This window comes from Watersipora subatra, chromosome 9 (genome assembly GCF_963576615.1).
Source record: "Watersipora subatra chromosome 9, tzWatSuba1.1, whole genome shotgun sequence".
NCBI lineage: Eukaryota > Metazoa > Bryozoa > Gymnolaemata > Cheilostomatida > Watersiporidae > Watersipora > Watersipora subatra.
In genome coordinates, this window is record NC_088716.1 from 39825544 (window position 1) to 39835778 (window position 10235).

Consider the following 10235-nt stretch of genomic DNA (forward strand, 5'->3'; position numbering starts at 1 on the left):
TTTATTGATTAGAGAGTGGCTTACAGAAGACTCCAATAAAAAACTTTTTTCAATTCTTGTCGAACACATTTGTAAACTGCAAAGTTTTAGTTGTAGCGTAGCCTACAAACCTTAACTGTTTACGAAGATGGCATTCTGTGATCGTCGTTGATACACCGGCGAGCCTAGGCCTTCCCGCCGTCAGTATTGACAATAGGTGCCAAAGCTATCACCTGCAACGGTGTACACTATTCATTGCGCATCAATTTTGTAATGGTTCAACAATTGTATGGAACTAATATTGGTATTCACACGCTTGACCCTTATGGGTAGAAATGCTAGAGCTCCCTAGAAAAGATACCTTTCTAAAGATGAAGATGTTACAACTCCCATAGCATTGCCGCGACGTAAACAGTAAAAATCAATTTTTCATGCAGTGATGTAGAACCATTGTATTGTCAACAACAGCGAGTATGCACATGTATGCTGTTAAAGTCCCCCAAGGGCAGGTCCAGTTATGGATAGCAGATAACCTTTGAGACCAAACTTCCATACATTGATCCAGACTCAGCGCTCAAGGCCGCCTCAGCTTTGTAAACCCTCTCTGAGTTCTCACTAGACTCGTTACAGCAACTGTCACCCGTGATCACAGGGACCAGATCGCAAATCAAAAGCCCGAGCTACTTTTCGAGTCTAGTAGAGCCAACTGCAGAGATTGGTGTGAGAGCCGTAAGTAGTGTACATATTTGTAATCTGGACATGCAATTGTTTAAGAATATCAATTGTGTAAGGTACTATGCTCAAAGATTTTGTGATATGTAGAAGTCCAGTTTACCACACTTAAACTCATCATATCAAAAATCTTTGAACATATTGCCTTATCCCAAACTTTCAACATTTGTGTTATAGATTACAACATTCTGTGCAAACAATCTCCAGAATATTTATGTTTATCCTTTCATACATGACAAACACCGGTTTCTATTTCGTGACACCAACGTGCTACACCCGCCATCGTATATTTCAGTTTATGAACTTTCTGTTACCACAATTTTCAATTCACTATCCCGACTCTACAATACTGCTCGATTATCATCGTTTAAAACACATCTATTCAACTCACTCAATAAATCCTTATTTGTGTCTTTTCATTTTTTCTTTGGTTGGCATGTAAGAAAAGCATTATTTTTTGGTGATTACTAATTCCAATACAAAGTTATACATGTACATACAGTGACTCCAGTCCTAATTGAAAAGGGTAGTGTCAGTAGTTTGCAGTTCAAATCCTCGTGGTTGCAGTTAAACATGTTATAACCATTTTTTAATTTTGTTAGACATTTACATAATATGAACAATTGCTACCCAAACCTTTATAATGGTAGCACTATAGTAAGACAGCTAGTTACGGTAACTAAGTCAATGCCAATTTACATCATAAAACAGCTTATGTTAAAAGAGCTTTATTTCAGTACACATAGTTGACTGCTGTTTCTTTGTCTCTTGGTCTAATTTGCTTTTATCAAAGGCTGGTTAGCTAATCCATTCATATCATGATATACAATATATTTCACTTATGGTATGATTTCTATTACACTGATTGTTGGCACATTTTGAGGCTACATACACGGGAAGTACTTCTATAATCTTGTTGCTTTGCCGTATTCTGCATTTAAGCCGTCAGAAGTTGTAGTTTGTTTTGGTAACCGGGGAGTGTTAGCTGTCTTTTACTGATTAGAGAGGACAACTTTATATCACTCAAGTATTTTAGAACAAAAAAGTCAATGCTGTTTTGCTTCTTAACAGCACAAATGTTTACCCTACAGTAGAACCTCGTTTCCCGAATGCTTCGGTTCGCGACCAATTTGGTTTTTGACCAAAATGTTTTAGATTTGTTCGTCTCGGATCTCGAACATAAATTCGGTTCTCGACCAAACATGAGCATCCGCATTGAAATTAAACGTTTGGAACAGTTCCGAAAACATCGTGGAAACATTTGATAACAGAGGGAGAAGCAAGTTACGCTTCATAAACCTTTTACATAAAGGAAGGAGCCATTTGGGGCGACGTCTCCTCTGCTGAAGAGATTTGCTAGGGAGACAACTTCTCCAGTCAAGTTACCCTAAATTGTTTTGAAGGAGGATTTTCTTTTAAAGATGTGAAGTAAACTGCTGTGTATATTTTCTTTTTTACTCGATTTCTGATGTAACTGATCTGTTGCATTTTTTGCCGTTTCATTATCAATTTCTGCAATTTTTGGTGTTGCATCTTAACCTAGAATGATTTTTATGTTTTAAAAGCAAAATATACAAAATGTTCACTTTTTGTTTTCTTTTTTCATCGTCATTGATAGAAAATCTTTTATTAAAATTAAACACTTTTATGTGTTTAGTAAAATATCAATATAATAACACGATCTATATCTACCCGTTTTTATTTATAGTATGTAGTATACAGTACATTTTATGGTGTAAAATGTTAAAAAATAATTTACCGAAGTTGTTTCCTCGACTTGGAACAAATTAAAATTCACATACAATAATTTTAATGGGACTACTTGTTTTGTATCTTGAATAACTCGGTTTTTGAACAAACTTCTGAAATGGATAATGTTTGAGAACCGAGGTTCCACTGTACTGGTAAAATCTTTGTTGACCTTTTTGAATTGTTCTATTTCAAGAAACTAACTTATTGTGTTCGCTACACCATCTATAATTCGCTATAGTAAATATTGGATGACAAAAAATCAGTTCATGCAATATTCTCAATGGTGCACCTCTGACTAACTGTTGTGTTTATTATATTTTAGGTTTTCGTTGATCACATAACACTGAACTTCCCACCAAGATGAGTAATAGACAAACTTTCGGTGAGTTAGATCTACTTGATAGAAATTCAAGCTCATATTCTTTCGGTGCATTCTTACCACTTGATGTTTAGCTAATCGCAACTTGTTGCACAAATTCATGGACCTTTTTGATCTTTTAGAATTTGTCTAATCTTGCTCTCTGCAAATAGAAACAAGTAGCTATTGTATCGTGTCAAATATAGTATTACCTTAGTTCACATTTTTTTAAGCTATCGAATGGTGTACACCATTCACCAGAGTTATTGCTTGTTATCTTGCTCACTATGCTTTGTCCTAATGAGCACAGACCTAGCCTAGACGGTTATCTTATTTGCCATTATTCCATAGAAATTTCAATAGTATTTTAAAATGCTTTTTGACTACATATTATCTGAGTCGCTGATGGATATGATTAGGCTTAGTTTAATCAAAGCTACATTGTGGTTAGTAATTAGGAATGCCAGTTGACAGGCATAGGTAGGGGTGCATGAATGTTGGTGGGGTGTCAGCGCAGGCTGGCTCTGCAGTCATCAACCAGTATAAGTAAACCTTTCTCCCTGACATTTTTGATGTTTACCGTAAGTCCTCATGCTCAAGCCACACGGCTTGTCGTTGGGCGCAGCTTCTGGTTCAAGTTCATAGACCGCGGCTAAATGCCATTCTTTTAAAACTTACTTGGGGCTCTGGGCGGCTTCTCGATAAATGCGGTCTATGCTTACGGGGGTTTTGGCGACCTACTCATTTATTTTCAAGGTCATGTTTATGGAATACTTTAGACTAAAGAAGAATTTATCGCTTTAAGTCGAGATGAATTCGTGACACACGAGTGAGAGACAAGTGGTTAGGAGCGTGTTAATACCTGCTGACATCGAAGCAGAAACTATGGACCAAACTGAGTGCAAAACTTTTTTTAAAGATAAATTTAAATACCAAATGAAGCTTCTATCTACGAAGATGATGAGGTATGTTTAACTCACCACAGTCATAGGTTATTAACACCTTTTCATTCTTGACCGGCATCTTTCCATAAAAATGAAGCCCTCTAACAGCGCAATAAAAATCTAGCTGAGACATGGCAAGTAAGTTCTTGATGCAAGGATTCATGAATTTTAATTCGAACTTGAAAATAAAAGAAAATTCTTTTCATGTGTACTGATGTAGCCTGTTTTCTTATTCAAGAGGACGGGGTATAGTGAAACCCATCTCAACACTCTCGCTCCCGAAGGGGTCAAGGACGACAAAACGTCAGTCGTTAGCTGCGGTCTGTGGGCATATGCGGCTTGTTGGTAAGGGCAGCCAGATGCCACAGACGGCTTGTTGAAGGGTTATTTTCTCCTTCGTGAGTCATCTGTTTGTGAACACAAGCTGCGTGGCTTGAGCATGAGGACTTACGGTACTGATTGAACTTTGTTAAACAATCATAATCATATACAATCATTTTTGTTGCACAAAAGATTAGTGTCTGTGATTATAATAATTTTATTTAAAGTTAAGGGAGTGACATATTTAATGTTAATTTAATTGATCTTTTTACTTTTTTTAGACAGCAAAGTCTATTCTGCAAAAATGACAAATTGTGCATGTCTGAAATAAAGTAAAACGAATATATAGCTATATTGTATTAATAGGGTAGGAGATAAGGATAATGAGTTTTTTGCCATCATGAGTTTTTGCCAGAATTCTATTATCAGTTTATTTTGTGCCATATTATTTATGGTATACACATTTATTATAATCTAGCACTAAAATATGTCACAAAAGATTTATTTTTGTTGCAAAAAAGAGCATTTTGACTAATTGCAAATCTACATCATATTCCAACATATCTTATTCCAATAAATGATCTTTGCATCTTCTTACTCTGCCTATGCTAAATGTTTATTTTACTTTAATTCAAGGTTTTAAGATCTTTCATAGTCTGTGTCCTCGTTTTTACATGACTAATTCAGGTTTTCAACTCACGTGATACGAACAAATTGCGTATGACATCTAACAATTATTTTGCAAATATACTTGTTAGCTGCTTTAACGATCATTCACCTAATATCTGTTCTCTGGGCAGAGAAAGGTATTTTAAACACTGTACATTAGACCATTTATTTGCTTTTACTGGCTAACTGTTGCCCTTTTTTCTTTTTTGCTTTTGCTTTATGTTTATTTTCAATAAAGTAATATTTAAATACAGTCAAACTCGGATAACTTGCCCTCGGGTAGCTTGAACGCATGCATGCTTAACTCAAATTTGTTTGGTTCGTTTCCGCGCAATGATAAATGGCTTTAGATAACTCGACCTCAACATTAATAACTCAAACAGTTTTTTGCTGAACAGCTACCGAGACAGTTTTTATCACTTTAGATGATCACTTTATTCCAAGCCATAAAAATAAACATCAACTTTTAGTAGTTCTTAGGCATCGTTATTACATTCATCGTCAAAATATTTCGTTAGTGACTCGTCTAAAGGTTTGCAAAAAATAAAATTTTACCAAACATCTGCTTTCCGATGGCCCTTTGATAGTAAAAAAGTAAGATCGGCGAAATTGATCTTGGGTAAAACGCTCAAGAGAAAAAGATGTCTTTTTTCTGAGCGTTTTAACTGTGTCGAGTTTTGCCATTTTCAACTTGAGAATGTCCTGGCAGCGATATCCCCTAAAACAAACAAATCTCAAGTGATTAAAAAATATCTATACTTTCTGATAAAATTTTTTAAAACTTCACATGAGAGGCCCTTTAACTTGCAACAAGCAATCTATGCTTTTGATTTACATATAGCTTGTATATGTACACGTAACTACTGATAATTACATGCACTTGTGACAGTGCTCTGATAACTTGAACGCTCTGATAACTCAAACACTTGCGCTCTGTCCCGTGAAGTACGAGTTATCACGAGCTAAATACGAGCTTCACTATATGTACAAAGTACATTTGTTCTAATATATTTGTAAGTAAAATTTTTTGTATGTCGGAGAGAATATTCTTATATAGTGCATTAAGTTTTCTCATGTTTGTGGTAGAGGCCAATGAACAACAACAAATGTGTGAAATAATTGCATGTAGCAATACAACAAATGCAACGTATATGTAACTACGAAAACAAACTGAATGTAGAAGCCTAAATTTTACATTGAAAGCAATTTAATAAAGTAAAAGGTTTCTATTATAACTCTGCCTTACATACATATGAATGGAAGCTTGATCTAGGTAATGTGTAGGCTAAGGGGTAAAGTTAATAAAATATACAGAAGCTATTGCTTTAACTGGAGGCCTGGTAGACATAAGATTGCAAATAAAGATAAAAAAGTACTGCTTAATTCTTTTACGTCGTTGTTTGAGTAGTGTTTTACATTGTGAAATTTCTTCCACATTCATGTTGCAAAAATAATTTTATTATCGAATTAACCTCGTGAGTTTAAATTTTTCTGGTGCTTGTATCGTTCATTAGCGTCCGATTGTTTTTGCTAATTGCAAATTACTTTTATTCTAAATCATTGAGACGCATCGGCAAGAAATTTCTATGAATTCTATTGTTATTTCTACATGTCACACCCAAACTACTACATATATTGCCATGTCTACATGTCACACCCAGACTACGACATATATTGCCATGTCTACATGTCACATCCAGACTACTACATATAAGAAACAAGAATAATAAAAGCCAACAGCTTGAATAATAATTTTAAATGATTGGCCACCTAGGATTTTAGCTCGTCTTTCAGAAAATATTACATATTATATTAATACAGGCAAATTCTACCTTTTCCAGAACCTATGCAAAACAATCTATGACAGTGGCAGTGTAAAACATGAGTCTTTCTTTTAATGATATGATTTCCAGCTGAACAAAGTTACGAAAAATTGCTAGCGCTGATGTAAAATGGGCGCTAGTGTTTGGGCAATATTTTAGCGTATGAATTTATGCTATATCATGATTACGCAATGATAAATATGGCAAAAGCATTTTTTCCTAACCGTAAACAGTGTTGATGCGTATCCATACCGTTATTTAAACATAAATCAGGCACTGGATTAGCATGAAGGACTTTTTCATTTTTCTTTAATTTGAAGCACTGCGTGTCTTTGCGTCGAATGGGTTCGCAGTTGCTTCCTCTTATTTCTCAACCCTTTTATAATATCATTTTATTAGAGGTGGCGTTCAAATAAAAGTTTTACGGTTTATGCCCAGAGTAGATTATTTGGATTAAACATGAACCTCTCTGAGCAATTATTTTCTTCAATATGTCTCTTCACTTAGTTTTTCACATTTAAATTTCTGTTTAACATGAAAATATGTAAAAAATCTTGTCACCTTTTTAGTTTAGATCGCGACATTTAAAGTTAGAAGAAATAATCTATACAGTAGCAGTTCTTATGTTATCCTTGTTTGAAGCATTGTTTCATCATCGATAAGCTGTATATACAGGTATGTCACCTAATAGACTACAGGTTTAGACAAGCATTAGATCTAAACATTTACATTTTTATGCTTTTAGTGGATAATATGAAGGCGCTGCTACACCAGTATGTCTGGCCGCTACTTGTGTGGGGTATGTATGACCAGCACATATCTACGGAATATTAGCTTGTGCATTCTATAGTACTCTGGCAGTCTGACGGTACGGCCACACATGCCGATTTTATCGTTGGTTCTGACCGAAATCACGAAATGAACGAAAAACAGAATTATTAGGCTGAAATTCACCGAATTGTCCGAGCTGTGCATGCACACCGAAATCCTTGACGAAATGCTTTTAATTGGCTAAACAAATTATTAGTGAGCACCATTCTAGCAGCTTTCGCAATTTATTTACTCCAAGACACATGCATAGCACGACAGGCAAAAAATACTAATGCGATTTGCCATCGTAAATACGATGCAACTGACTTGATTGCGCTAAAGATGGCAACTCTTTTTACAAAGGAACTTTTGCTGCTTAAAATAAATTGTTATTATTAAAAAAGAAGTGATTTTTGGCCATGCTGTCTCGAGGATAGAGAACCAACAATAGTGCTATTTAAGCAGTTGCATCATATGTACTACGTTGAATTGCCCTGATGCTTTTATTGTGTGTCGTAATACGTGTCATGGACTATATTACCAATAGCAAAAGCTGCTAAAACCGCGATCGCTAATAATTTGTTCAACCAATTAAAAGCGTCATTGATTTCGTCATTGATTTCACTGCTAATGCACAGTTTTGACAACTCTGTGAATTTTGGCCTAATATTTCTGTGCTTTTCGCTCATTTCATGATTTTGGTCAGAACCAACGAAAAAATCGTCACGTGTGGCTGTACCTTCATGTGTCGTGAGAGATCATCATGTGCAGGTTAATTACTATGTGTGCAATTATTCTAAAATGCTGCAAGGTAGTTGATCAGTGCAGATGTTGTTGTATGATGGATATGATGTTCATAAAGTATTTTTCTTGTCAGACCATTGCTAAACGATCCTTTTAAACGTATTGGTCATAATCCTGATCAGCCGCTGAATCAGAAAATTGTTTTTAATAATCTCAGGTCTTCCCGCGTGACAGGCACATGTTTTGTGTACCGCCCTGTAATAGCGCACTCAAAGAAAAGAACAAAGAGTATTTTTTAGTTTTTTATGAGATTTCTCAACTCTTTGGCTACTGTAAGCCGATGTATCGGCTATCGCGGTAATAGAAGTACAGACCATTAGCCGATGTATCGGCTTATGAATAGGGGTTCACTTTTTTTTATTACGAAGCCTACACATTAGCTAGACCAATCAAATTTTATCTCTAACAAAACATCCTTGTCAATCACATGCAACCAATCGAGAATATTTTTGCTAAGCAATTCCATTTCTAATCATTTTTCAAAACGGAAAAACCAGATCGCTATCGTCATGGCAATAAGAAATTCACCGTGTTCGTTCAATGCAAAGGAAGCGTCAGAAATTTTGCGAGAATAAGATTCACTAAACAATTTTATACGTTTCTTTTAGAGAATTTTGTTCTGAATAAGATGTATTTTACAGTAAAAACATATCTGCATTGATTCTCGAGATACTGCATAACTACTCAAAAATCCGTTTGAATTAATTTTATCAGAATAGCGATTTTAGTGCAGTAACAAAAGAGTTAACAATCACAGCATCTATACAGTGAGTGAGCCCAATCATTTCAATATTGTCAACCATATAAATATTGTATTATATGTGAGGAGAAGGAAACAAGTTAAATGTTACCCCTTTACCCTTAACCCTTTAGTTTTTTGACACTTGAAAGACTTGCTTCTAAAACTGGCCTCCAATTATTTGTGATGAAAAAATAGTTTTTATAGCAACCATGTGTAATGCATAGAGCTTTGAGATGCTATAGGGCCTATAGCATCTTAAAGCTCTATGCATTACACATGGTTGTTATATTATATTGCCTATTAAGTATAATAGACCCTAGCAATTTTATAGCGAATCCAGTTTCAGCTGGATTACTTTTTCTACTTTCATTGCATGAGAGTCTGGTGAAGATCAAAGTTATAAACCAATGGGTAACTTTTATCAAACTGCTCCCTAGGGCTATAGTTCTTGTTTATGATTATGATTAAGAAAATTTGTTTTAGTATACAGGTATTATCAGCGATGCTACTCATGGAACATTTGAATATTCAAAACACATGTGCACACAACTCTCAATCCCTTTTCTAGTGTTAACTTTGTTTTAACCCAGTTTTCCAGTGACTGGCGCCATCACTAGTGAAAGCAGTAAAATGTGAGCTACCGTCTTCAACAGTAGGCTATGTAAACTTGTCAATGTCAACAAGTCAAAAGCTAGTGAGAGATGTCAATTTGTTTTAGCTACTCATGGATGTACGTTATTTACTCTGCTCTTGTAACTCACAATCTAATTGGCTAATGAGCACAAGACATACGGATTAGACACGAGAGAAAATGTGTATAATAGTAAGATGACTCTGCCTTCTAATACCACTCGTGTTTGCTCAGCATCAATATTGTGTGCATGCAGTGCTATAATCAACAAACATTCCTTTCTTGCCTTGCAGCTAGTTGACACCACTGTGTTGCTGTGTATGTTCATTTATGAAAACTAAATCCGTATTGCTGGTAACTAACCCGCTGTACCAGTGCCCCGAGTCTAGTGTCAGTTTGGTTTGGCTAGTAACTAATCTTATCCTGACACGGCAAAAATTCATGTCCAGCTACCTGCGACTGATCCTCTTGTATCATATCATTATGACCGAATGTGAATTTCAGTCAGATCTTTCATGCAATAAGCACTATAAGGACGCATGTAGGTTTATGTACTCATACCTTATATTTTTAAGGCAGTTGTGAGCAATGTGTGAGCAATTCCCGAAGAATGTGTATATGTTTTCATAGCTTCCTGCAAGCAGAGGCTGTCTGCATTTTTAAGAGCTGT